This window comes from Callorhinus ursinus, unplaced genomic scaffold, assembly GCF_003265705.2.
Source record: "Callorhinus ursinus isolate GAN/ISIS: 27379988/994484 unplaced genomic scaffold, GSC_fseal_2.0 scaffold7, whole genome shotgun sequence".
In the NCBI taxonomy this organism is placed as follows: domain Eukaryota; kingdom Metazoa; phylum Chordata; class Mammalia; order Carnivora; family Otariidae; genus Callorhinus; species Callorhinus ursinus.
Genome location: NW_027397069.1, coordinates 73,203,466 through 73,229,687, shown reverse-complemented (window position 1 = coordinate 73,229,687; position 26,222 = coordinate 73,203,466). Strand labels below are relative to the sequence as shown.

At 37.4% G+C, this 26,222-nt stretch overlaps 1 long non-coding RNA gene across 3 annotated transcripts in view; it reads left to right on the top strand.

Annotated features, from left to right (window-relative positions):
* The first annotated feature begins 857 nt into the window (after window positions 1–857).
* LOC112826892 (uncharacterized) overlaps window positions 858–26,222 on the top strand; it is a 56,169-nt gene continuing 30,804 nt past the window's right edge. The window contains exons 1-4 of one of the 3 annotated variants that reach the window (XR_012378712.1): window positions 858–1,075; window positions 16,608–16,673; window positions 18,080–18,206; window positions 22,954–23,131. This is a non-coding gene — a long non-coding RNA (uncharacterized lncRNA). The remainder of the gene's footprint in view (window positions 1,076–16,607; window positions 16,674–18,079; window positions 18,207–22,953; window positions 23,132–26,222) is intronic. The other 2 variants (XR_003209076.2, XR_012378711.1) reach the window with 2 other exon arrangements.

Below are 26,222 nucleotides of genomic sequence, written 5' to 3'. Positions count from 1 at the left end.
GCTGGAATGTCCGCGGTTTTATTCCCTTTCCCCACGATTCCCATTTCAGAAGCTTTAACTTTTATGGGTATTTTTTAAATAATAAAATGGGGAGTTTTTAAATGTGGTTCTAAGATGCAGAACCCCCCTAGAAGTCTAGATTTGGTTCACCCAGAAAACCCAAGCCAAGCGCCTTGAACTTAATCTGAACTTCTCTCTCCCCACCCCCACCACAATGGCAACATTTTCCACTCATAACATCACTACACTGTAACTTTGCTCTCTGGCAACTGTGTCATTGGTGATTAGTAAAACACTCTGAAACAATGACATCATGTCTATAAAATAATCACAAAAATGCTAAATATTAATGACTAAGTCTCAGAATGGAATTTGAGCAACGCCAGTGGTGGCTAGGTTCACTTTATATATTCTGATTTTGTGAAATTTAAATAGGTTTGATTTCCACCCCCCCCCCCCCCCGCACCCCCAACCCTTGCCTAATTTTGGCCATCCCCTCATTTCTCCACTTTCCTGGCCCCTTCTCTTTCCCAAGGAGTTTGGAGTAAGAAGACCTGTTAAGTTTCAAAATCACCCAATTTGCCCTCTGATCTTTGTTGGAAGCTTTTCTTCATTTTCAAGCAGAAGCATAGCTCTGTAGATTCAGGTACCTTTTGCGCTCCAGACACTTCACAGTTCACAAGCTGTGGTAGAGCTATGGAAATTTTAAAGCACACATATTGTCCAGATGAATGCAAATAAAAATCTGTCTTGCCTTCTTGGAGAGTGGAGACCGGGAATATGGATCACAAAAGCAGTGGAATGTTAGAAGCTCACAAAGCAATGGAATGTTAGAATTGAAATTCAGCCCAACACCCTCACCGATAGTCTTGAACATTTTTAAAACACAGTAGGCTTTTAAGCTTAAGCCAGAGTGAATGGTAAAGGAAATACCATCCATGTGGTGAAACATCATCCCAAACGCCCTGCAACATTTACTAACTCACTGGCTCTGTGAACTCATTATTGTTGCGAGATCTGCCATTAATTTTCAAGTCCATGTTTTGGAGAGAAAACGCATTTACACAATTACAAGGTAAATATTAAGACATTTTGCCCTTGTCATATGCTTATAGGTTCATGATGCTACTTTCTCACCATTAGTACGGTAATTACTTTAAGGGGCATTTTTTTTCTTTGAGGGCTATTTCTTTCCTTCGCATTCCCTTCCCTCCTTTCTTTCTTTTAAGAAGTGGCTTAGCATCCATGTTCTTGTCCAGGAAATTTTTGAGTGTGACATGAAGCCCAAGTGGTGGTACAATTACACTTCCAGGCCTATCAGAGAGACCTCCCATCTCTCTTTATTTCATAGCAACTCACTTGTGTATCTGTTTGGATATAAATTTCTAAAAGATGCACTCTTCTGATGCACCATCCTATTTCCCATGCAGAGTAGATGTTTAGTAAATATTTGTTAGAGTGAATGAATGAGGGGCGCCTGGGTGGCTCAGATGGCTAAGCGTTAGACTTGGTTCAACTCAGGTTGTGATCTCAGGGTCAGGAGCCCCTGTTAGGTTCTGTGCTAAGCATGGAGTCTGCTTAAGACTCTCTTCCTCTCCCTCTGTCCCTCCCCACCTGATCACGTGTGTGCTCTCTCTCTCAAATAAATAAATCCTAAAAAAAAAAAAAAAAAAGAATGAATGAACGAACACATGCATGCTGTTCTTTATAACACTTTATTTGGGAAAACAAAACTAAACTAAACTAAAGCTTGAAAATTACTATCATCCTTGCCATTCTTTACCTCTGGGATGCCTTTACATGCTGGCTAGAAATGGCTGGCTTTGAACTCAACTAACTTGCCGGTGTGGTTTCTGCACATGGAGAACCAGTACGAAGGCTCAAAGCAGCCTCATTCTTACTCCACTGACTGTGCTGGTTGGCATCAGTGACTCCATCTACAGAGATCCTTGAGCTAGTGGTGATTTTAATGAGGCAAATAGATTCTAAACCTCCAAATTAAGCACCTAGAAAAGACCCAAACTGGGTAGCCCCTTTAACAAGACTTCTCTGTGCAGTAGTGCATTCGGCGTCAGGAACTTTCTGTGAACTCTAGAAGTGACCTCTTTCCTTTCTTTGCTTCCACTTAATCAGATTGCATGTGACCTTTGGGAGCCTAGTGCTTGGATGTTGAAAAGAGTACATGAAAGGATAAAACACACACACACACTTTTGGGGTACGCTGCCTTTGGAGGCATATTAAGATCCCTTTGAATGCTGTTGTTTTTTTCTCATTGAAAATATCAAGTCTGTTTTCTATATAAACAGGCATTTTCTTTTATCTTGGAGATATTGTTTTACATTCCAACCTTATGGCTTAAATATTTTATTTGTCTCAAAATCATTTTTTTAACATGGGCCGATTATTTGAAACAATCTCACTCATGTTGGAAAAGAATTGTTAGTGACCTTTCTTTCAACTGAGGAGGAAAACAAACATACAAATAGTATTTTTCTCCTGTATTATTTGCAATGGTTAGTCATACATAATTTCTCTGAGTTAGCATAACCTGCAATTGAAAGAGATGTACGAACATGACTTTTCTGAGTATTCACCCCATAAAGCGTTTGCATGAAGACTCCTGCCTAGCTCACCATCGTGAGGGGAAAAGAAGTAATTTCAGCTTTTGGAGACTAGGAAAATGATTATATTTACTTCATATCTTAAGTGAAAGTTAATCAGATAAAAGCATGAGAAGGACTGTAAATGGAAGACAATCTGTATTTGTGAACTGGGTTTACTGATCCATGGTGAAATTACAGAGCAGGAACGACAGCTGTCTTTGTTGTCACTGGGGTCCTCCATCTCTCGTCTTGTCCCTGTCCTTCTTCGAGCTCTTCCACCCCCTCCCCAATGTCCCACTCTGGAGGGATTCCCTCTCGTATCTTGGCCAATTATAATACAGAGCAGAGGTTGGCAAACTTTTTCTGGAAAGGCCAAGATAGAATGCACTGCTATCGAGGCTCCTCTTGTCCCCACTTCTGCTTGTGGTATTTTACTGTTAGAGTCTACACCTCCCCAAATACAATGCCTCACCATGAATCTACTTCTGCTCTCAGTTGCAAGCTGTGATCTTGAACAGAGGAGGGAGGAAAAATACTGGTGGAGGTGGGAGAATTTCAGTGCTCTGGAGGCCTGGCCGCATCCCTCCGTGCCAGATGCACAACCCGCAGCACAGGGGCAATCCTGGGGCCTCTCTTATATTTCTAAACCAGAGGGCTGACTGCCTACCTTCTGGCAGCCACATTCTACTGGTTTTTGACAGCTGGGTGCTTTGGCACCATCTATCTTCTGGTTTTTCGGCATTTCTCCTAGGTTCTGGAATAAATTTAATGGCTGGCCCTCATATTTGGTCAGTGGTGTTAGAAATATACACTTACTCTGTGCCTTTCCAGCTACACTGCTGGGAAGTAGGGAGAGGAGCTGTTAATCACGTTTCGAATATAATCCTGGATCATATTTCTTGCTCATGGCATGCCTTTCTGTACTAAATAGCCCAGCCCAGGGAAGAGAGTGGAGCACCCTCACCAACAGCAGGCACTCATGGGACAGCACTGTGTGGTCTTTCCAGACCTTGAGGTGCACGATATAATGGTAGTTCAGCAAATATAAATGGAATGATAACAATACATTTTAAACGAAGAATTAGCTCTGAAGTATTAAGATGTTGCCACAGTGATGTCATTTACCTCAATATTTGGAGGATTTATAAAAACTGAGTGTAGGGGCACCTGGGTGGCTCAGTTGGTTAAGCATCTGCCTTTGGCTCAGGTCATGATCCTAGGGTCCTGGGATTGAGCCCCGAGTCAGGCTCCCTGTTCAGCCGGGAGTCTGCTTCTCCCTCTCCCTTTGCCCTTCTCTCCCCCTCATGTGCGCACTTGCTCTCTCTCTCTTCAAGAAATGAATAAATAATCTAAAAAACATAAAGAATAAAAACTGAATGTATTTGAAAAGCGGTTTTATCCTCTAAATGGGATGTGCACAACCTAACTTTTATCATTAGATACCCGGAAACTCTGAATGTTCATGGTGGATTAAGAGGCAAGCGAATCCGTTGGAAGGTGGGTAGTGGAATCCTGGCCTTAAGCTCAGCCAGACCCTCTCACTAATAAAACTTGGTGCACTGGTCAACTTGGTTTAGAGATTACTCACCAATTTGGTTGTAGACATTGAAGGTGAGGAACAGAAGGACAAAGTAAAGAGACTTCTCTGAGCTCACAAGTTATTATCAGAGATTGGACTAGGTCCTAGGTGAACCAGGTACCCTTTGTCCTTTCCCATGTCCACAGCATCTAAATTTGACCCATCTGTCTCTCATATAACCCACTCACTAAAGGAACTTTGTCTCATACATCTTTGTATGTCCTCACAGAGCCAAGTACAGAGCATTGGCCATAATGACTGCTCAAACAATATTTGCTGAGGAAGTTAGATCTAGCAGAAGTGTTTCCTGACCTCCAGCATCTCATACTCCTTTGTTTGCTCTTGTACCTGTGTCAAGGCAAGACATTGTGTCTCTTGATTATCCCCGACAATTTTCTGCACAATACAAGCTGTCGAGGTCAATTATGTGTCACTAGGTGTTTTAATCTTAGCACAGAAATGTTATTTTTCTTGCCATCCTGGAAGAATTTCACAAGAATTTCAGAGACTGACTAAATGATTGCAGAATTTCTGCATTTCTGCCAAATTGCGTTGAATAATAACAACAAAAATAAACAGCATTAGTCCGAAAGTCATGCAGGAGCAGGTTTAGGCAGAGAACAAAGCATGACATGTGTGAATTGGCCAACTAACATGGTTCTCACAACACTGGCTCTATTGTCAGCAATGATAAAACCTGAGAAAAGGCCTTGGCAAGTATGCTGTACATTTATTTGTTTTTGAGCTTTGATAATAGGTTGGCGTGATGTGATCTTTATTACACCATGCAATGTAAAATGCAGCTTGTTTTTAAAAGCCATTGCCAATGACTGACAGATATTTATTTCAATGGCATCCAGTGATCTGAACGTCTCATGTCATTCTGTACTTGCTCACTTTTCCATGAATAACTTACCATGTAAAGAGCATGTTTGGACTTACTTGAACTCATTATATAACCCCAGGTTAGTGAGGGATGTCTTGGAAGGCTAGAGAAGAACTGTTGTGTCTCTAAGACAATTAACTGTGTTTCCGTTCTTGATTTAACTCTTACTGTAAGTGACGGCCAAAGCACTTCACTTAGCCAGAAATATCCAACAGACCAGCATTCACAAGTTTGTTCTGAGGCATTTTTGCCTAAGGTCAACCAATTGTAATGGATTCTTCAGTTGTAGGAGGTTTTATGTATTATTTTGTTGGTAAAAGGAGAAGTATAAAGACATCCAGTTTTGTAAAAACATACAGGGCTAAACATATCAAAGCCAGAATAGCAGATTGCTTACGGATTATTTCCCCCTGGAGAGTCAGAGAAGTTACATTTTTGTGGTGTTTTAACAGAAAGCCTCCTGGGAAAATCAAGAGTAATGGGTCATTTCCAATTTCATGGGCTTTCATTTAATTAGATCACATTAATCTTTAACATTTAGTTTATATTATTGCACTGGGGGATTACAAATTGACAGGGAAGAGAGGAAAGGCAGTCGTCAGGAGAATAATGCATTATTTAAGGGGAACGAAGTGGTGGGGAAAGAGAGGCTGAGCAAGGCGTGGTCCGATGACATTGAAAGACTAGAGAGGGCTGAGTCATTGGTCCTGTTCTTATTTCTGCAGACAACAGGAGGCTCTATTCCATGACTCAAGACTAGTAGCCATGTTTTCTTAGACTAGCAAGTATTTAAGAAAATTTGAGTTGGAATGCATTTAAGTGGGACATGCACTGGTGCTGCAGTTTCAGACAGTATGTGAATAGCCCATGAAAAATTTTGAAAATGAAGGTGAGTCTAGAGAAAGTATATTGATGTCCAAGAATTCATTCTAAGCTGCTGCTCCTTTTTTTTTTTTTTTTAAGATTTCATTTATTTATTTGAGAGAGAGAAAGAGAGTGAGAGAGAGAGAGAGAGAATAAGCAGGGTGAGGAGCAGAGGGAGAAGCAGACTCCCCGCTGAGCAGGGAGCTGGATGTGGGGCTCGATCCTGGGACCGGGACTCTGGAATCATGACCTGAGCTGAAGGCAGGCGCTTCACCAACTGAGCCACTCAGGCGCCCCTCATTCTAAACTTCTGCGGGTCAGTGAAGGAATTAGCAAGTCCACAGCTGTGTTCACCTTCAAGGTTATGGTCCTTTACCACAGACCTTCTGCAGTTAAGCCACATTTCTTCTCCCTTCTCTTCTCACCCTTCACACCATGTCCTTTTCGTCCACCTTTCATCAAACCAGCTTTTCCCTCCGCCATTCCTCTTCCTTGTCACAAATATTTACTATGATATAAATATGTTTTTTAAATACAAAATCTAAGCAGAATTTCAAATAAATTCTATTATTTAAAATTTCCTAAAGTTTAGTGGGTACTCAGCAGCTAGAAATACCCATTGCCCTGAAATTCAAGATTGTACATTTATACATACACCACACCCACATTCACAGGTAAGCTGCATTGGGGCAGGGTCCATGTGTCTGGTTCATTTTTTAAAATCTCTATCTCCTAGTTCTAGTGCCCAATAGGCAAGTTATATTTGTTGAATGAATGAATGAATGAATGAATGAATACACAAAGCCCTCTTAATGCTTAAAATCCCACTTTTAGTGTTTCATTTCTTTTAGTTTACAGCTTTGATTTATTTTTAAGAGAGAAAATTACTGTAAGAGTGGAAATATTTGAGCTCTTAAAATTTTCCTATAACTCCTTAGGTATGAAGGATTGAGTTTGGAGGGCATTAGACATTTGAACAAAAGAAGTAAGGGGACACTGTTTTGGGGGGTAAGCAAAAAGAGCAGTTAAGAGAAGAATGAAGAAAGCCAATCTTGCAATTCCAAAAACCGTCTATTTCATCTGAGGGTGACCTTGATATAGCTCCAGTTCACCATAGATACTCCATTTATTTTGGAGGACTAAATGAGTAAATGAAAATGTAAATGAATATGCATATATAACACATCATGATTGATCTCTTCTCTGGAGTCAGTATAGCCCATTTACTCAGTCATAGAACAAAAGAAGCCACCCTCATGGACCAGACCACCTCTAAAGTAACTAAAACTGCCACTTTGCTTCTTTTGCTGGTTTGGAGAGAAAACGGGATCCAGCCATATGTCGTGAAGACAGGCTTGTCCACCATGCTTCAGAGCCAGTGCCAGTTTGAGTATGTGTGTGCCTTTTGAAAAAGATTTCTTCTTTGCTTTAATTTCTATAGCACGCTGATCTATGTTTTTGCAAAGGATAGAGAATTGATCTCTTACTTCATTAGAAAATGAAATCCACTGGTTTCTTTCAGATATTTTCTAGTATTGAGGTTTTGTAAAACAATAGCTTTATTTAGATCTAATTTGCTTACTATACAATCCACCCACTTAACCATTAGATGGTTTTTAGTATATTCACAGAGCTGTATAATCATCAACATGGTCAACTTTTAGAGCATTCTTGGCACCATGAAAAGAAATCCCAATCCCTTAGCACTTAGTCACTCCTCCTTTCTCCCCAAATCCTCTAGTCCCAGGCAGCCAGTAATTTACTTTTGTCTCTGTAGATTTGGCTATAATTTCATACAAATTATATAATTCATATAATTCCATATAAATGGAATCATACTACATGTGGTCTTTTGTAATTGGCTCACTTAGCATAATGTTTACAAAGTATCCATGTTGTAGCGTGTAGCCATACTTCATTTCTTTTTAGTGAGAAAATACTGTCCCGTTGCATGGATATGCCACATTTGTTTTTCCATTCATCAGTAATGAACATTTGGGTGGTTTCTACTTTTTGACTATTATGAATACAGTTGTTGTAAACATTCATATAAATTTTTTTGTGTGTGGATTTATGTTATATCTCTCTTGGGTTTACACCTAAGAGTGGCATTGATGGGTCATATGGTAACTCTATGTTTAACATTTGAGGAATGTTTTCTTTATTATATTCTTTTTTTTTTTTTAAAGATTTTGTGAGGAATGTTTTCTAAAGTGACTGCATTTTGTATTTCTATTAGCAGTGTGTGAATGCTGCAATTTCTCACATCCTCACCAACACTTCTTATTATCTGTCTTTAGTGTTATCTTTTGTGGTTTTGAATTGAAAATCCTGAGGTTGAGCCTCTTCTCATTTGCTTATTGGTCATGTCTTTGAAAAGAAGTTTATTCAGATCCTTTGCCCACTTTGGGTTATCTGGTGTTTTTTGTTACTGAGTGGTAAGAATTCCTTTTATATTAAAATATAATCTCTTATCATATATATATGATTTGCAAATATTATCGTCCATTCTTGAGAATGTGTTGGCTTTTCTCTTTCTTGATGATATTTGTTGAAACACAAAGTTTTTAATTTTGTTGAAGTCTAATTTATTTTGTTTTTTGTTTCTCTGTATGTTTGTGCTTTTGGTGTCATATCTAAGAAACTATCACCTAATCCAAGGTCACAAAAATTTATTCCTATATTTTTTTCTAAGATTTCTGTAGTGTTAGCTCTTACATTCAGGTCTTTAATTCATTTTTGAATTTTTATATGTGGTGTGAGGCAGGGGTTCAACTTTCTTCTTTTCCATGTGGACATCCAATTTTCCAGCATCATTTGTTGCATTAATTTTTGAAAAATTTTATTTATTTATTTCAGAGAGAGTATGACACAGAGCTTGGGTTGGGGGCTGGCAAAGGGAGGAGAGGGAGAAACAGGCTCCCTGATGAGCAGGGAGCCCAACTCTGGCTTGATCCCAGGACCCTGGGATCATGACTGGAGCCAAAGGCAGTCACTCAACCAACTAAGCCACCCAGGTGCCCCCATTTGTTGCATTATTATTCACTATTATTGAATTGTTTTGGCAACCTTGTCTAAAATAAATTTACCATAAGTGTGGAAGTTTGTTTCTGTTTCATACTTTTGGGGTTCTCTTGTTAGGTGCATATAATTGTTATATGTCTTCTTGATAGATCGTTCCTTTTATCATTATATAATGTCCTTCATTGTCTCTTACAACAATTTTTGTTTTGTTTAAATTTTATTTTTTCAATATTAATATAACCACTCCAGCTCTTTTTTTGGCTATTTTTTGTACAAAACATCTCTTTTCATCTTTTTATATCACTTTGTGTCTTTAAATCTAAAGTGAGTTTCTTGTAGACAGCATATGGTTTGATCACTTTAAAAATTCATTCTAATAATCTCTGCTTTTTAATTGAAGAGCTTAATCCATTTACATTTAATGTAATTACGAATAAGGGGCTATTAACTTCTGTCATTTTGTTCCTTGTTTTCCCTATATCATATATATTTTTTGGTCCTCTGTTTCTCCATTATTGGCTTCTGTTACATTAATTAGATATTTTCTTGTATCTTATTTTAAGTCTTTTGTCATTTTTTTACCATAAGTTTTGAGTTACTTTCTTGGTAATAACATCTTAATTATATTATTCCAGTTGAAATTAATAACAACTTAGTTTTAATAGTATACTAAAATTACTCTTATAAATAGCTCTGTTTCCATAGTCATGCTATTGTTGTCACTAATCTGTATTCATTGTGTGCCTATCAACTTAGATTTTAATTATTGGTTTATTCAATCGTCTTTTTGTAAATCATATGGGAAAAATGATAAGTGATAGACCAAAATACATTAATACTGAATTTTGTATTTACCCATGTATTTGCTGGTACTCTCTTTCTTCATGTGGATTAGAGTTACTGTCTAGTGTCCTTTCATTTCTACCAAAAGAACTTCCTTTAGCATTTCTTCTAGGGCAAATCTACTAGCAATAAACTTTCTTGGTTTTTGTTTATCTGGGGATATCTTAACTTGTCCTTCATTTTTAAAAGATAGTTTTCCTGATAGATATAAAACTAATGGTTGACAAATTTTCTACTTCAGCACTTTGTATATCTCATTCTTCTTCTATCTGCTCAAACTTGCCATTGAGCCTCTCCAGGACAAATTTCACTCATTATTGTGCTTTTCAAATTCAGTATTTCTGTTTCCTTTTCATAATTTCTTTTTCTTTATTGATTTTTTTCTTTCTTGTGAGATATTATCCTCATGATTTCCTTAATTCTTGTACATGGTTTGCCTCGGTTCTTTGAGATTATTTAAAACAGTGGATTTAAAGTCTGTCTAATTTTTCATGGACAGTTTCTAATAATTTCCTTTTTAAAAATCTTATGTATGGGCCATATTTTCTTTCTCATTTGCATGCTTTACAATTATTTATTGAAAAATGGTCCTTTGAATTTTATAATATGGCAACTCTGAAAATTAGATTCTTTCCTATCTTTGTCTACCAAGCTTTTGGATTAGTTTTTTTGTTTGTTTGTTTTGTTTGTTATTTCATCATTTTACCCAACTGTTATCTCTTTCTCAGATATCACAAAGTAATGCATTTGCCTCTAAATGTTTAAATGTCCCCAAGGTAGCAACCTCAGTCCTTGGAGAGTTCCAGGTTACGTGAAATAAAGAGAACCTCTTTGAGTTGGTTTCTCAGGAAGCCACCAAATAGACTGAAACAACAACAACAACAAAATCCCTCAATTCTCTGAAAATAAGGTCTTTTCTTCTTCCTTTCTTAACAGGCAAATGTACTGGGATGAGGGCTATTATTTTCAAGGCTGCTGCCAAGCTGAGAGATGGAAGATGGGGCCAGTGTAGTTTTAAACACTGCAAAGCTCTCTTTCAAGATTCAGCTGTTTTCTTGATCAAGCCATTCCTTGGTTGTTATAAAGTTTTGGTTAATCCTTAGAGTTCTGAAAAAAAAAGTGGATTCCAACAGTTTGTTTGCCAGTTTATTTGTTGCTTTTTGTGTGTGTGTGTGTGTGTGTGGAGGGACATACATGAAATTCACTAGTTCACAATTTTCACTGATGTCATTCAAGTTTATTTCTGGACTCTTAATTCTGTTCAGTCGATTTAAATATCTATTATTGTATGAGAGCTGACAACTGTCTTTATCACTGTAGCCTTGTAATAAGTTTTGAAACTAGAAAATATGAGTTCTACAGAAGATTTTTGTTCTTTTTCAAGCTTGTTTTGGCTATTACCTTGAATTTCCATATGAATTTTAGTATCAGCTTTTCAAATTCTGCAAAGAAGACAGTTTGGATTTTGATAGAAATTGTGTTCAATCTGTAGATCAGTTTAGGGAGTATTGCCATCTTAACAGTATTAAATTTTCTGATCCATGAACATGAGATGTCTTTCCATTTATTTAGGTCCACTTTAATTTCTTTCAACAAAGTTTTGAAGTTTGCAGAGTATGTGTTCCACTGTTTCATTAAACTTATTCCTAAATATTTTATCCTTTTCTATACAATTATAAAATGTTATTGTTAATTTTGGTTTAGGATTGTTCATTGCAAAGGTACATAAATTCATTTGATTACTCTATGAAAGAAGTTGGTAAAAATACAAATGTGATCATGCAGTGTCTCTGTTTAGATCCTTTTGATGGCTTCTCATCGGGCTTAGAAGAGTAACAAAAATTCCTAATATAACATGGAAATGCCTTAATGTTCTGATTTCAGCTCACTTCTCTTGCCCCATCTGAATCTGCTCCTTCCCTCACTATCTGAGTTGTGCTGGCATGTTTTCAATCCTCCTAATCCAACATGATCCCTTCCAACATAAGGTCTTTGCACATGCTATTTCCTATACCTGAAAAGTTCTCTCCTTCTCATGTCACAAAACAAACCAAAAAAGCTCTTTATCTAGTTAATGCCTATTACATCTTCAGATCTTGGCTCAAATACCTCCTCTTTAGGAAAGCCTTATGGATAACCAGTCTAAGTCAGCTTCTTCTGCCATCTGTCTATGGAGCACACCTTTCCTTTTCTTTAGAATCCTTATGATACTTTTTAATTATACATTCGTTAATTAAAGTGATTATTTGATTAAGAATGCATACATTATTCAGTACACTGTAAGCTTTTTAAGAGAAAGGCCTGTCTTGTATTTGCTAGCTGTTGCTTTCACTCTCTGTTTAGTGCAGTATGTACTGAGTACTCAAATTTTCACTTATTGAAGCAATTAATGAGAGAATAAATAAGAAGGTTTATGTATTATGTCATTCAATCATTCATCCTTTTAGGTAAGTAATATCCTCTCCAAGATAGAGTTGGGAAAAATGAGGTTCAGAAAGATTAAATATAAATACCTTGTCCAAATTAAAACAACTACTCATGTAGAGTCAGGATTCAAAGCCAGGTCTCTTATGATGAACTTATGTTTTCAACTGCACTGTCACACTACTTTATCCTATTCAGGGTGAATCTGTACTCTATTTAAGGGAAGCTCTGAGTGGAAATAGCTAGCTAATATAGCAAAGAGGAGACAAGTTTGTGATTCATGAGGGAAATGCAGGTTGAGGTATGAAGGGGATGTCACAAACCCACTCAGGGTGATAGAAGGATTTAGAGCAGAGGGTAAGGCTATGAACCATTTTCCCAACTTGTTAATAAAGGAAAGAAATGGCTCAAAGGCTGGTGGATGACATTAATGAGAAGGGGAAAGAGGCAAATGGTACGGATCTCTAAATAGAGTGGTTTGGGAAGTGAATGAATGTTGGTCTGAGTGAGGTGCCAGGAAGTAAAGACCACTATGGAAACTGACTGACAAAGAGAAATCAGGGCCCTAATGAATTTTGTCCTACTGCCCTTTTTGAGGTCACTGGATACAGAGTAGTAGGCAGAGGACTTGGCTCATTTGCCTTGAAGGATGATGAGAGTTCTGAGCTTATTTGTCCTGGGAAGGTGCAACTCTAGGACCTTTAGTATGATAACATAGCCTGGGTGGTGGTGAGCCAGGGGGTACACAAACATACAAGTAGTGAGAATGTATGACAACTGGGGTGGCTGCAATCCTACAAACATTTTAAGTGTATTTAAATCCAAACTATACCTATCTAATGCACAGAGCCTCCAAAAAGAATTTATTTTTCCTATTGTTAAGATGTGCATTCTCTTAAGAAACTGGAGGATGGTAAGATAAGTGCAAATTGATTTTTGTGAATACTAGTATGGGAATATAGGGGACTGCAGAAAATAGAATGACATCTCCAAGACAAATGACCAGTTATAGATGTATTTGTTAAGCCAGGAGGAAGAGCCCAGTAAAGAGGAATTCAGGAAGGCAGAAATGTGGTGACAGGGAAAGCTGAGACATAGAACAGCCAACTGAGAGAAAATCGAAGAGTTTCAGTTGACTGACTCAACCTTCGTGGAAAAAGTTGATGATAACTGACAAATTCTTTCATTTGTGTATTACAATCCTCTTTTAGTGGAGAGATTCAATTTCCTTATTATATCCATATTTCAGATGTGACTTGGAATCCAGTGCAACAATTTTTATAGCCATTTTCATCCCTCACATGTAATTAAACAATTTAGCTCAATCCTCGATGTGAAACTGTCTAATTTATCCGACTTTCAAATTAAACAACAACAACCAAAACCTTCCTTCCCCCTCCCACTGCCTCAAATTCTAGTGGAAAATTTTCATTGTTGACATCTACTCTGTATCCTATCAGTCGGAAGATTAAAGGTAATGGGTATTGTTTGGGAAACACATTATGTTTCCCAGTTAACTTTATGATATTTAAATTTGAAAATTTAAAGAATTTTATTTGGTCACTGTGTGTGTTGTGTGTAGTGGGAAATTTCTGTTTATACTCTCTCCTTTCAAAGAATAAAGAAAGGTAATAACAGTCATAAGACATTGAAAAAAGCTACAATTCACTTTGATTCAACCCCATGACCCATAATGTACCACACAGGGTCATAGAGTGGAAAAAATAAACCCCATTTCCCACTCCCACAACAATTGGAAGATAAATTCTCCTATTACTAGGTAAACTTAAAGAATGTTTAGCCCTGTAGGTTTATGATCAGCAGAATGGGTTCTAGAATAGTTTAAAATTGAGATCATGTCTACAAATCCAAAGCATCAAATACTGCTGTCAGGCATATAGTGGTAAAAGCAAAGAAAAAATGTTCCCAGCTCCCTTTACTGATCATGGCAGCCAACTATAAATTCCCTGGTCCCTTTCTTGTCTGTTCATTTTCCCCAACATACTGCATTTTAATCCTGTAAGAACTTGTTCCATTTAAATCCTAATTCTAGGCATAGTCCTTTGTCATTCTCAAATCTCATGATGTGAGGAATACTACCCCATTGAAACGATCCTCATTAAGGTATAATAGCTCCACTTTTCAACTGTACAGGAAGTGGTTATAAATATATTTGAATATGACTAAAGTGAAGTTTGTGGTATGAAGTTTTAACTTTATACTTAATTCAAATAGTTTTTACACACATACAGCAAGTGCTTTTGAGCTGTGAAAAAAAGCATTCCTGGAAGAAAGTTCCAGTTTAGCTAATTTTTGCTAACATAAAAAGACGAGATTCGAAACTTAACTTTTAAGATGTCATCAAAAACAAAAAATACATAATTTTTTTCAGTCTACAATGTTGCACAGCTAAAGTATGCTTTCCAATTTAAATAGTAATTAATAACAGCTTAATTTATTATTTATGTATTAGACCATGCCGAATGGAAAATTAAAGGAAAAATAAACAGTATCCATGCAAACTATTTGAAATGGCAAAGTGATACATTTCTTGTTCCGTTTCCATCAAGATTTTATTATCAATTTCCATTATCTCTAGTTGACTTGTTCAGACTCAGACTCTAAGCTCAATGATCTAAATTTATTGACTGTTAGTCCTACTCCAGTGTTGCAAGACTTCTTGACACTACACTAGAATGTGGATACCAGATGTTAGAAATGAACTGAAGAATTAATTTATCCTTAATAATAGCCACAGTTTATTTGATCACTTTTGATAAATGGGCCTCAGTCCTTCCTTCGTATGTGATGAGTAGTTACTATGCTGGAACCATAGGTGAGATTAACCTGTAACTTGTCCCAGGCTGTCGCTTCATCAGCCCAGCTGCAAGCAATCTATATACTCAGATTAACTAATGAGCCCTGAATCATATTTTCTCCTCCTGCTCTGGCCTTGTTCTCCATGCTGAGACTGGAGTGAACCACTGGAAGCTTTTGAACATGCCATACATCCTCTGATCTTTCTCTATGGTACTCCCTCTGTCCCCCAATGTTACATTTTTTTCCTCACACTGACCTTTGTTTTTGTTTGTTTGTTTGGTTGGTCTTGCTTTTTATCCCTCACACTGCTCTCGGATTCCTCCACTTCCTATCTCCCCTCTTCCTAATTTCTCATCTTTCACCTGTGCTCTCTCAGGGCCCATTTCAACAAATTCCTACCCTATCCTCCCAAACATTCTCAGAATGTTCCCTCCATCCCTTAAAGAAACCCAGGCTCTACCCTGAAATTTTTTTTCTTTTATGCTGCCCTCAAAGTAAACGTTTGCTGACCTACTCAAAGACCAGGAGAGGGAATGGCATTCCTTGAGCTCTCCAATGCCACTTCCAAAAGAACTGTTCTTGTGTCTTTATATAAAACTTCATTCTCTCTAAGTTAATATTATCAAACTTTTCCAGTCTTTCATCCTTCTCATTATCCTGAAACTATCCTTATTTAGTCATCCTGCTACAATTACTAAAGACATTAGCACATAGGCTACAATAATCGTCTATAGCCCATGTTGTACCATTAAACTGGCCGATTTCAATATTCCTATGGCCAAAATAACCAACAACAAGTCAGCATCTAGGTTCTTGGGCATCGTCAGGACTCTTGACCTTGACCTTTGCCTTCTTTCAACCCCCTAAATTCTTTGACCCCTTATGTCACAAAACTTAAACTTTTCTATGACTATTTCCTGTCCTTCTGTCTCATATTCTAACGTTCACTCTACTTGCTCATTGTCCTTTGGAGGCCTCCAGTTTCTTTATTTTTCAATTATCCCTACTCTGTCAATGTATTATTATATACTTAGACTACCTCATTTCCTTCCTTCTTGACTCAACACAGTGGATGTTTGAATGCCTCCTCACTTAGCTCTCTTGCATTCTTGTCCTTTCATTTCATACCACTCAGGAACACTAATCCAGGCAACTGAGGCCTTCTGATGTGAACTATGCCCAATCTCTTTTCTCCCCAATAGAGGTCATCATAGCTACAACTAGTATTATCTCATTTATCCCTTGTCATCTTAAGACCAGCATTTTCTCCTGTAATTGTGACCCCGTTCTCTGTTGTTTCTTCAGGATCTTATCCCATCAGTCAGGCATCTTTTCTATTATATAGCTGATCTTTCCTTTTCTCCCGACTCTTTTTCTATTCTTATTTTCAGTAAATGATGCCACTATTTTCAGTCACTGAAGTTATAATTCAGGAGCCATTCTGCATGTTTTTATCTTTTCTGCCCGTAGCTACTTAATAATAATAGTAGTAATGACATCCAGTTATAGAGTGACTGCTATGTGCTAACCACTGTTCTAAGTGCTCTACATGTTTTGTTTCAGTTCATCCTTACAATTCTACAAATTGGCTATTACTTTTATCACCATCTTGCAGATGAAGGCACTGAGGTATGATGAAGTTAAGTATCCTCCGCAAGGAAACACTGCTATTAAGTGGTAGAGCAGAGATGAAGGACCCGTGCTGTTTGTATCTCTAAACATATCATGAATTTTCCTACTATGCTAATATTCCAGGCTGTTGACAGCTCTCATCTCAGCAGCAATAGTCCCCCAAATGGCCTTGCTGGCTCTCATCTTGTACTCCCCAGATTCTTATTCTGTAGTGTTTTCCCCACAGGTTGGTCTATCATGAATATTAATTTAACTCCATTGTTTAAAGCTATGAGTGTTTGGATGAGAAGTGATGATTGTTCTGTTTGAATCAATCCTGTTACTTTTTAAAGAAAATTTACATTGATGATTTGTAAATGTTTGAATTGGGCTGCAGAAAGCTTATGGAAATAGTTATTCTGAGATTGAAACTAAGGGATTCAAATCCTGACTCCAACATTTATGAGCTATTGGATTTGGGGCAAGTCACTTAACCTCTCTGTGCATTAGTTCTCTGCCTTTAACATGGGAATCATAATAGTACCTGTATCGTAGTGTGATTGTTAGGAATAGATCAAATTAGTTAACACATATAAACTGTTTTCAAGGACACCTGGTGTAGAGTGAATTGCTGTATCAATGTTACCTATTATTATCCACATGTGGAAGCTTTGTATGCTGGTGGAAGATCAGGCTTGAATTCAAAATAGTCTTGATAAACTATCATACTATTCATTAAGAGACAATATAGCTTGCTTGCTGGAATTCATTATAATAAGTATCTGTGATGAGCTGCATAACATTGCTTTGTGGTGGAGATCTTGCACCTTGGGTGACTGAATCATGTTGAAGCCTGTCTTCTAGTATTTGAAGTTGCCCTCCTTGATTTGGAAGCAGGAATAAAGGCTATTGCCAAAGTAATTCCATATAGACATGTATCCTCTTCCAAACAAGTGTAAAATTTCTTTTAGAAAAGCATAAGGGTTATAATCCGCATGACATAATTTTCAAGATACTATGTTAGCACCCCAGTAAGCCAGGAAATCAATCTTCCAGCCACCACAACCCTCTAGGAAACATCTGTTGGACCATTTGCCATGAGAAAGAATGAAAGTAGGCCTGGGGCCCCTGGCTTAGCAGGGGGAGCTCCATCTGGAAGGGTTGATGGAGGCAGCCTGGGAGCTTGGGAATGGTAGCTCTCTCCAGGTTTTTGACAGCATAGAAGGGACACAGAAGGTGGTTTGGACAATGGTAGTGGCTCACGTTGACCAGTCCTCCAAATCATCCAACTACTGGAAATATTTATCATTTAAAGCCTATCTTTGAGCTAATAAGGCCCTACTCCACATTTTTTGAGCTCTGAAGGACCCAGTCTTGTCCATTGAACGTGTGATTTTGTACAAAATTTTATCCCAATTATTTAGAGTCCAATAATTGATCTTCTAAGTTAAAACTGGACATACTCAGCTGTCAGGTACCTGAAGCAATGCTAGATTATGAAGTGTGTGATGAAGAAAGAAAACTAAAGACGGATTCATCCTGACCTTGGAAGTAAGTGAGTAACTCACAAAAAGGGGAGGGTTCCTGGGAACCAAAAGAGACAGCTTGACAGCAGACAGAAAACGATTTAACACTCAGACAGGGAAGAAAATTGAGATCCATAACTATGGCCAAAAGATACAACCCAAAAGAAATGCTTCGAAATGAGAGCTACAGGACAGGCTGGATTACATAGACTTTTCCCATCACAAGATGTAAGCTAATCTACTTTGCTAAAAACAAACACATTTCACCCCTGAGAGTGTATTAAGTGCTCTGAAAAGGGTCTGGGACTTAATTTGTAAGACACATTTCATCAGATATTTAGAATTTTCTCTGTAGAATTCCTGGCCTTTAGTGTTTTTTATTTTCTGATTCCTGAGAGATAATCAGAACCATATTCACTCAGAGAGCAAGTTGCAGCCTAACATTTTCCTAACCCTTATATTGCTCAATAAGTAAACTCTCATGTATCAACATTTTTTTCTAAATAAAAGCTTCAGGGAATTTAACAACAAACCACCCCCAGAATACTGTTTTATAAATTAAAAAAATGGTCTAAACAAGCTAGAAATCCCTTTATCCATCGCCCTTTGTGAGGTGTAAGTGATAACAATTGCACTTGTTTTTCTGCAACGGTACTATTTATATTTTCAACTTTAAAACTCTGAAGAATATCTTAATTGTACAACAAATCTTTATTGAACACTGACTGTGTAGCCAGCCACTGTGTTGATATAACATAGCATATCTATACCTTGTTTAGTTGTGTAGATCATTTGTGTCTGTTAAAACAGAAACAAAGAAAAAGAATTGTATGTTCACAATATTGTTTTAAATAACTTAACAGAAAATACATTTTTCTCTGTGCTCCACAATCAGAAGACACAGTGATTAGAATGACAGTTAACTGAGAATCAACTATTTGACTACTTGGCTTATACTGACTTGGGTATTAAAATATTTTGAGGAAGAAAATCAGATTATCTGATACACCTGTGGTTAAAAGATGATAAACGTTGGAGATAGATTAGTGGATAAATGAAGTCATGTTAATTTGAGTGGTATTTAAAATGAAATAATACACATGCCATTTAAAACTGAAAGACATATGACTTACTACTCTGAGCTTTATCTCAAAGGCCTGTTGTTGAAACCTTAAAAGAGAGCTCAAATAGAATGGGGAATTTGGGAAATTGCCTGTTTCTCTAATTTTTAAGTCATTCCTCTTCATCGGTATTGTTATTTCTAGAAATCCTTTCTCTTGGTTCATCTCTTTCCTCTCCATTCGTCCTTCTACTGTCAAGGTCAAGCCCTCATGCTTGACAAGTGCAGTAGCTTTCAAGCTGCTCAGTAATCCCCCAAGCTATATTTACAGGCCTACCTAAACCCTGAAATGACCACATCATTTTCTTGCTTAATAACCTCTCGGTGGTTTTCTAGACCCCAGGGATTGAACCTACCCTGGACCAAAAGCACAGACATCTCCCCAAAACTGGAGCTAAGATGGAAATATAAGACAAAGGATAATGGATACATAAGGAGTTAGGGCTGGAAGGTTGGGTACATTGAAGACTTGAATACAAAACTAAGGTATCCTACTCAATTTGATAGGCAACAGGTATTTATCAGAGAGTTTTTATGTCAGGGGTATGCTTTAGGAAAATCGGCCTCACTGTGGTATTTAGCATGAAAGCACCTGGAACCACATTGGACAAAAGCCCAATGACTTAGTTATTGCAATGATTTTAAGGAAATAAATAGTGAGGTCCCAAATCAGGATAATGGCAGTGAAAATGGAAAAAGAAGGGAGAGGTGTCAGTGGGGGTTTTTGTAGGTGGTCAGTAGAGAATCAGGGAAGAAAGAGAAATATAGGGTCAAGCATACACAGTCATTGCTTGTAGTAATCTTTCATTGCTCAGTTTTATTGGCAAAGATTTAGAAGTATCTGTTCAGTTCTTCTAGGATAAAAGTGATTATCAGATTGATTTTCAAATGCGTCAAGCAGAGTAAAGAAAGGTGTTCAGCAATACACTGGCTACAGTCAGAAAGAAACTATGGGTGTTCTGGCTGCTAACTTCTGTGACTTCTTTGCAACCCAGTCCTATGACCTGTTTGCCATCTCCTAAAGAAGTGCCAGCAATGTCATTCCTTATGAGAAAGTTCTTACTTAACTGTCTAAAAGGGTCATATCTATCACAATATTAAAATAGTGGTTTTAGCCAAGAAAAGGCAAAGAATTCTCATGCATTAGCCATAGTAGGCTGGGGGGTTTCCACATTATAATGAGTACCCATAATCAGGACAGATGGGCTTTAGCAATCTCCCCTTGTTTTGGGGAGGACACTGCAGGTTACCTTACCAGCTGCACATTCCTGCACTGTAATTGCATAATTCCCATAGGACAATATCCCAGGCTACTACTGCCCTATCCCATGTTTCTACCAGTACAATAAATATCATAAATAAATTCCACAGCACATTTAGTTTGCTGGGGTTTAAGGGCTTTCAGCTGGGAAAAGACCTGTGACCTTTGTACAGCTGTTCATATGTTATTTCTAGCTGGATGTGAAGCACTGAGTTCTGGAAATCTCAGAAGACTGCCCCCATCACCCCAGACTATGCTCAAGTCCACCTACCACTTTATATAAATGCTATTGAACTACTTTTGTAGGCAGAAAGGAGCTGCTGGTTGGGATGAGCAACCAAAACTTTCCAACTGTTTCCACTCACAGCCTAAATATGCTTTGCTGGGTTCACAGTTTAGCAGCCAGTCCCTAAGGCACTTAATGGGAATGATTAAGTTGGGAGAGAGGAAAGACTAGCAGATTCTGGCTTTCTATCTTCCTCTCCCATTTTAGACTCAAAGAAATACCACGCATGTGGTGGCTGGAGCAGGTCAGGTGCCAAGCCCAATGGCACTTATGATAGAAGAGGCCATTCTCTGGAAATCTTAAAGGCCAAAATGCTGTTTTTAGAAGTAAAATACTTCCAGGATGATACTGTGGCCTTTAACTTAATTAGTCAATTAAAGAAAGAAAGTCTCTCAAAAGAATCATGCAAATAAAAGGAAGCTGCCCAAGGCTGCTTCCAGGGAAAGAAAAGAATCTTTTGCCATGCTGAGGCCAGAGGTGTGGGTGTCATGTTTTCCAAGGAGGATTGTGAAGCTTTCAAAAATTCATAAGAGGTTCTTGATGGGCTCTTGCCTGGGGATCTGCAGGCAGGTTCCTGAATCATAGACTTTGGAGGTGGTATCTCAGAAAGGGTCTTACTAGAGACAAAAACATTTCATTTCAAAACTTAATTTTTGGTGATACTAAAAAGCAACATATTTAACAATGCCATCTGGGGTTATTTTATTCTATTAGAGTGATGTGAAATTTAAAATATTGAAATATAAAATATTTTCAATAAAATTTAAGGATTCTCTTTAAAATTGAAATCTTTGCTTTTAAGATGGTACTTATCGAATGTGGGGATTCCAAAATAATTCTAATTAGTTCTAAAATTCCTCAACTTGACTGGATTTATGTATAGGCTCTAAACATACCATGGCTCAGGGGATACCTTTAATTGAGAAACTTTTTCTAATAATGATACATACTTCTCTTCTAGCCTTTGCTTTCATAGAAGTCATATTCTAGTAGAGGAAGACAGCAAATAAATACCCAAATATATAATATGTCTGTGATTTTTGCTTTGGAAAACTATAAAGCAGGGTAAGGAGTATAGGGTGTATGTGTAATGGGGGCAATAGGACATGTCATAATGACTGATGCATAATACAAAAGTAACAAAATTCAATTCATAAAATGTGTCAGGTTATTATCGGAATTACTCAGGCTTTTAAACACCTGCTAATGTGAAAATGGAAGGCAGTTTATCTTCCACTTTGGTTTTCTTCAAAGGTTTAATTCTTGAGATTACACACTTTTCATTTTACTTGGTCTCATGTGATCTTATAACTTTAGTTTCTTCAGGCAAATAGAGAGTGGTGACATTTTGTTTAGAAAGCATTTCCTAATGTTTGGAAGAACATGTTATTCCCACTTAGAAGGTATTTTAATGTGAGGTCATCAAATTCTCCCTTGCCTACTAAATTTTATATACTCATTGTGTCCTTCAGTCTTATTAAATTCACTTATGTATGTACGCTATGAGAAAAAATAAACCAAGAGAAATAGTGAGGGCTGGGGCAAAAGAGATGAGCTGGAGCAGGAAGGATCAGCTCTGGTACAAAAGTTCCTCTAATCTCACGGTCACACCAGATGGGCAGCACTGACAATAGAGTGGATATTTTCTGCTTTGTGGGGTACTGATAACTCACGTTTTGGTAGGATTTATCTTTATTTTAGATGGGGTGCTATAAAGAACCTTTTCCTATGTAAAAGTAAGGTACTGAGTCTATAGTTGAATGGAGAGGCTGAAACTAATTATGGCTATACTGTTTTGCGTACTATTGTACAAGGTCAGTAGGACAGTGGCTCTAGAGCAATTATTACGATGTTACATAATTTATGTTACATCTTTGTAGAGTGGGGCCAGGAAAAGACAGAGGAAGCTGGGGCTGTAAGACCTTGGGGAAAAATAAGATGAGAGAGGGGGTTCTGGTCAGAAGAGCTCAGGAAAAGAGTTGCCAGTGGGGGAATCCCTGGGCAAATAGTCTTTTCATTGGCTTTTACTAAGGGCCCTCTTGACATCCCGTTTTAATTGTGCTCTGAATTGTGCTATTCTTATATTATTGTGCTATTATTCCCAGATTTTCAGTAAACCTTTGGGAAACTGCCGTGGTCTGGTCACATCTCTGCTGTGAGGTTGCTTTTGTCTTCTGAGACCTGAGTTTATAGGAATCACTCGTTCAAGAGAGAGTGGGACCCTGAGAGAGCAGAACTTGCTGAAGGAGCTTGATGCACAGGAGAGGTTAGCAAGGTGCCTAGGTAAGCTCTGCAGATTCTTGGTGGGAGATGGAGAAGCTGTGAATACTAAGGGAAAGGAACCCTCATTGAATGATTTCACATAGGATGGAAGTCTTGAATTATTGCTATGTGAAAGTCGACTGACTAATCATGGAAGATTTCACATGTATGTTCTCTAGAAAGATATTAACTAGCTTTTACCTTGGCATTCATTTTCCCCTAACATACCAAGAAATTTGTTTGTGAAATAATAAAATACCTCCAGTATTTTCATCAACATTGATATTCTATTATTAGTAAATTTAAGTTTATCTGCCCCATGCTAGTAAATACTCATATACATTTGTTAATAATTGAATTCATATTGTTCTTAACTATATGGTTGTGACATTAATTGAGGCATTATACTCATAATGTAAATACAGGTTTTTAAAAGATTTTTTTAGATACTGGGAAGCTGATGGGCTTATTAGAAGTTATCTGGTCCAGGCTTCCAGTTATGGAATAAATAAATCATGGGAATAAAAGACACAGGACAGAAAGACATGTATCATATGACCTCACTGATAGGAGGAATTCTTAACGTCAGGAAACACACTGAGGGTTGCTGGAGTGGTGGGGGGTTGGGAGGGATGGGGTGGCTGGGTAATGGACATTGGGGAGGGTATGTGCTATGGTGAGCGCTGTGAATTGTGTAAGACTGCTGAATCACAGACCTGTACCTCTGAAACAAATAATACATTATATGTTAAAAAAAAGAAGAAGATAGCAGGAAGGGAAAAATGAAGGGCGGAGGGGGGGACGAACCATGAGAGACGATGGACTCTGAGAAACAAACTGGAAGTTCTGGGGGGGGGGTGGGGCATGGGTTAGCCTGGTGATGGGTATTAAGGAGGGCACGTACTGCATGGAGCACTGGGTGTTATATGCAAACAATGAATCATGGAACACTACATCAAAAACTAATGATGTACTGTATGGTGATTAACATAACATAATAAAATTTAAAAAAGACAGCATACAGAATATAGTCAATGATATTGTAATGCTGTTGCATGGTGACAGAAGGTAGCTGCACGTCTAGTGAGCACAGCATAAAGTATAAATTTACAGAGTCACTATGTTGTACACCTGAAACTAATGTAACATTGTGTCAACTGTACTCAAATTAAAAAAATACAAAGAAAGAAAGAAAGAGTTATTAGGTTCCGAAACTAAGTGAAAGCAGAGACCCAGGAAAGCAAGCTGAGTGCTGAAACAGCCTTTACCTGAGGGCAATTACTGACACAGGTGAATTCAAGTTTTGTTGTGAGGGTCTCTTGCGGTGATGAAAATATGGATCAAAATCCGGAGCCTCTCCATCATGTTCGGTCTAACAGGAAAGCTGGCTCTCCAAAGGGACGATTTTCCCAAAACTAAGACTCAGGGAAAAGATGAACTAAATCTAAGCAGATCCTGATTCCACCTGTAGGGGACATTCCAGGAGGGTGCCATGGCATGGTACCAGTGGTTGGAGAAGGGTGCAGAGCAGATGGGAGAAACCGCACTGCAGTCTGCCCAGTGTGCATGCTCACATCATCATGACCTCAGGTATTCTGGAAGAGATGAAAATAGTGATGGCTAGAACAGCACACAAGCCAGTATGCATGAGTGTGCATTGTTTTAAGGTCCTTGCATTATCATCTGGTTGAAGATGAAAAGAATTTCTATTTTGTTCAGATCCACATATTTTAATTTTTAAGGTTGCAACTGATAGGAAAGAAATTAACCATTGCGTAGGTAGGGAGAAAAACACATAAGTACAAAAAGCAATTAGGAAAAATGGTCGAAAAAGGAGAGAAAGTCATAAAAATGGAGAGAAATACAGAAATCAGAAAGTATGACAATTTAAATAATTTAAACCAATTATTTCATTAAATGTAATATGGTAATTACATTAACTATGAAGAAACTAAGTACTTTAAGACAAATGCTTTCAGAGTATGTTTTTAAAAATTCAATTAAAATACTTATAGGAGACACATCAAAAATATACCTAAATTATAAGGATATAGAAAAAGATGGAGAAAGATATACCACATAAATATGAACCAGTTTTATAGATGTAATAGAATATCATATATAGTAATTTGCTGCTACAATGATAATATACATTGATATCAACTACATTAATATCAGACAAATAGAACTTAAAGTGAAAGGCATTTCTAGAGATGAACATCACTTTATAATGATAAATGGTTCCATGTGCTAGAAGAGAACACTGTTCATATTGCACATTATAACCTACCCTAAAAATACAGATGTAAAATCTCTTGTTCACAATGATGAAATCAACGAAGCTTTGAAAACTGAAAGCTTTGCATGTTTGCTGCCAAAACTTGAGCTTATTTAACAGGATATCATTTATGATCTTTATTTATCCACTGTGGTGGCTTTGTTTTAGAATATTAATATGTTTTAAATATAGGATACTGCTGTGCCCTTGCTCTAAGTGGTACATAACGTATGGTACATGCTTTGTTTCCAAAACTAATTTTTTCCTCCAAGGCAGAGAGACAGAGGTGGTGGAGGGAGAGAAAAATCTGCAAGAAGAAACAAAGAAAAAATTCATAATCATAATCATAGTACAGATTTTTAACTCATCTCCCTGAGTAATTGATAGAACCTGCAGACAAAATTGTGATTAACAAACTTGGTCAAATAGGTATAGAAATGGCACCGTGTCCAACTATTGTAAAAAAAATTATTTTAAGTGCACATGGACCATTTTTAAAAAGTTGGATACATATTGGATGTAAATTAAATTTTAACAAATTTCAGAAGATTGTAAGCATACAGAACATGTTTCAAAATGCAAATATAGGTTATAAAATTATAAAAAAAAGAAAGGAACCAATTATCAAAATTTGGGCTGGTGGTCTGGATGCTAGAAAGGGATTTGTGTTTGGAAAGAAACATCCAAGTACTTCTGCTGTATTGGTAAAAACAAAACTCAAAAAAAAAACAAACAACCAAAAAAACTGAGAAAGCATGGCCTGGATCCCAGGATTGTTATACTCTGTAAGATAAGACATAAAAGAAACACTGGTTATATCTGCGTTAGGTGTTT